Source organism: Delphinapterus leucas, chromosome 6 (genome assembly GCF_059928025.1).
Source record: "Delphinapterus leucas isolate spDelLeu-1000000601 "Yukka" chromosome 6, BTC_Dleu_Yukka2, whole genome shotgun sequence".
Lineage (NCBI taxonomy): Eukaryota > Metazoa > Chordata > Mammalia > Artiodactyla > Monodontidae > Delphinapterus > Delphinapterus leucas.
Window position 1 is genome coordinate 48,139,639 of NC_143134.1, and position 3,730 is coordinate 48,143,368.

The 3,730-nt window shown below is 34.3% G+C and overlaps 1 pseudogene; it reads left to right on the forward strand.

Annotated features, from left to right (window-relative positions):
* Positions 1-386: 386 nt before the first annotated feature.
* LOC149748935 (14-3-3 protein zeta/delta pseudogene) lies at positions 387-3,359 on the forward strand (annotated as a pseudogene).
* Positions 3,360-3,730: the final 371 nt, after the last annotated feature.

The following is a 3,730-nucleotide window of genomic DNA, read 5'->3' on the forward strand; positions in this document are numbered from 1 at the left end:
ATCTCTGACGTAGTTAAAGTTCTATGAATGGGTGAGTCTAGTTCTTGGTTCTCTATTCCATTGGCCAGTTTTCTATTCCTGTGCCAGCTACATGTTATATTTATTACTATAGCTTACAAAAAGTTCTGATAATTGATATGAACAAACATACAATAAATTATTTACTTACACAATGAAATATGAAACAGTCAAAATGAATGAATGTGATAATATACATAAACCTAAACAATATATTTTTAGTAAAAAGTCCTAAATTATTACAAATAGCATGGTATACTTTATAATAAATTTTAAAAGAACTGAAAAGTATGTTACCAAACCAAACACATGTCAGTTCACCCACACGCAGTAAAGCCAATCTACTGACACTGAGTTGTGGTGAAGGAAAGTGCAGCGTTTATTGCAGCGTGCCAAACAAGTAGTCCAGGGTAGCTAGTGTTCAAACATACCAGAAATCCCTGATAGGTTTCAGGAAAGTGTTTTTAAAGGCCAGGTGAGGGAGGGGAGTCCCAGGTTATGTAACCAGCATAGTCCTGTGATTGGTTGATGGTGAGGTAGCAGGGCAATGCCACAGGGGTTAACGTTATCAATCCTTGGTCTCCAGGAGGCCTGCAGGCTATGTGCCCATGGTCATCAAGTAGTTAATGTCTCCCCTTTGGTGGGGGTTTTAGTAACTGTAAAACAACTCTTGAAATGTGCATCAGATACTGTTACCTAAATACTTAAGAGAGGAACTAAACCAGAGAATATGGGGGAGGGGTCTGTCCCAGGAAGGCCCAGTAGGGCCCTGCTTGGTTACAATTACACTTGTATGGGTACATATAACAAAGAAAATAAATTATATGAAAAGAAAATGCATAAAACTGCTCTTCCTCAGGCTTATGATTCAACAATCCATGACTATAATTTACCACATTAAGATATTAAAAGAGAAAAACAATATGGTTATTTCAGTTAGGTGCAGGGAAAGTATTTGATAAAGTTCAACCTAAATTCATGTCTTAAAAAAGAAAACCTCTTAGTAATTCAGGAATAGATGAGAACATCATTAATCTGACAAAAGTATCTTTGAAAACAAAAAGTCAGACACTGCTGAGCCCCCATCCATCTTCCACCAGCCACTTTGGACATAAACATCCAGTCATGAATGAAAATAAGCTGGATCAGAAACAAAAACTGGCTAAGCAGGCTGAGCAATGTGATGTCACATCAGCCTGCATGAAGTCTGTAACTAAGCAAGGAGCTGAATTATCCAATGGGAAGGGTAATCTTCTCTCAGTTACTTATAAAAATGTTGTAAGAATTTGTAGGCCATTTTGGAGGGTCATCTCAAGTACTGAGTTAAAGACAGAAGATGCTGAACAAAACAACAGATGACTTGTGAAGAGAGGAGGTTGAGACCAAGGTTAGGGTACATCCGCAATGATGTACTGTCTCTTTTGGAAGAGTTCTTGATCCCAATGCTGCACAAGCAGAGAGCAAACACTTCTATTTGAAAATGAAAGGTGACTACTACCGTTACATGTCTGAGGTTGCCACTGGTGACAAGAAAGGGTTTGTGGATCAGTCACAACAAGCGTACCAAGAGGCTTTTGAAATCAGCAAAAAGGATATGTAATGGACTCCTCCTATCACATTGGATCTGTCCTTAATTTCCCTGTATTCTATTTTGAGATCTGAACTCCTCTGAGAAAGCCTGCTTTCTTTCAAAGACAACTTTGGATGAAACCATTGCTACATTAAGTGAAGAGTCATACAAAGACAGGAGGCTAATAACGCAGTGACTGAGAGACAACGTAACATTGTGCACATCAGATACCCAAGAAGACAAAGCCAACGCAGGAGAAAGTTGGGAAAATTAATCAGCCTTTCAACTTTTGTCTGCATCACCCTAAAATTTACAAAAGACCATTCTCATCCAAGCTGTTTTTTATGCTTTGTGACAGTTTTATATTACTTCTATTTGAATTTCTTTCTCATGTGGTTTTTACGTTTAATACTAGAAAAAAAGGGTCAGTTAGCATTTAGGGACTTACCTGTTTTCATTATGAGGTGCTCAATATGGTGATGTGGAATTTTTATGCAAGTTATTAATGCTTGGCATAGTACTTTTGGTACATTGTGGCTTGACAAGGGCCAGTGTGAAAACTGTTTCCATGTCTAAGCAAAAAAACTGCCTGGTGGGAGATAGAAGGGGTAATTGGTTCTAGACAGAGGTGTCGTTACTGTGGGTCCTTTAAGATTTAGAGTTTAAGGCTGTAGTACAAATATATATATACCAATGGATATTGTATGTTGAACCAAGTGTATCTGTGGAATACACAACCTCAATTTGCACACTTTTGACTACATCTACAGAAGTGTTCCTTTAGAGAAGGTTGTGTCCCAGTTTGCTTTGGATAAAGGCAGAAATGGTTCATATTCCATAATTTGTAAAGTTGCCTGCTTTTTACTTTCATTATTTTTGCTACACTTACTTGTATCTAAATGTTTTAGGCAATCTAAGAACAAATGTACAATTAAAGATGCAGTAAAAATGCATTTCCTGATATCCATTACTTTATAAATGTCAATCACAGTAGTAAAACAAAGTTGTATTTAACTTTTTTTAGGTTTTTTTCATTTTCGTGCTGTACTTGAATGACTGTAAAAGTAGTTAACAGAGAAATAAGTTGACATGATGGATAGGTTTACTTAATTTCTTATAAAGTTTTCAATATCAATTAAATTTTTAAGAACATATGTATTAAGTTAATGTAAGTAGAATAAAAGTTTTATGAATGGACTTTCAGAAAGAAAAGATTGCCCACTATTGTCCCTTTATTCACTTTTATTTGACATTATAGCCAGTGTAATAAGGTGAACAATTAGAGATATGGGGATCAGAGAGGAGGAAATAAAACTCTGTTTCTTTATCAATCATGTTACCATTCACAGAAAATTCAAAATAATCTACAAATTATTAGAAGGCAAAAAAGTTTTGTCAAGATAGCTGGATAACAGTTAGTATACAAAAGCCAACTACATTTCCATACTCTATCAACAAATAAGTGGGAAGTATAAGTAAAAATATTTTTATAATAGCATTAGAAAATATCTACTACCTTAGAGATAATTTTAGTAAAGCCAGGCAGGCCTTTTACTGTGAAAATTTTACATCTTTTATTAAGAAACATTGAAGAAGAGACTACAAAAATGGAGAGATACACCATATACATTGATAGGAAGACAAATTGATTTGTAAATTCAATGCAAACTTCAATAAAAAATCTGAAAGTTTTCCAGAGAACTTGATATATTTATTTCAAGATTTGGTCAGAAGAGTAACATGCCAAGTATAGTAAGGCAAATACCATATATTTTCACTTATATGCAGAATCTAAAAAATAAAACAAATGAATAATATAACAAAACAAAAACAGACTCACAGATATAGGGAAAAAAATAGTGGTTACCAGTGGGAAAAGGGATGAGGAAGGGGCAAGATAGGGGTAGAGAATGAAGAGGTATATACTACTGTGATGTATAAAATAGATAAGATATGAAGATATATTGTACAGCACAGAGAATATTGCAAATATTTTATAATAACCCTAAATGGAGTATAATCTATAAAAATACTGAATCATTATATTGTACACTTGAAACTAGTACAATGCTATTAATCAATTATATTTTAATAATAGTCATAATATAATAATAATACTCATATTTCTCTGGGGATATTTAC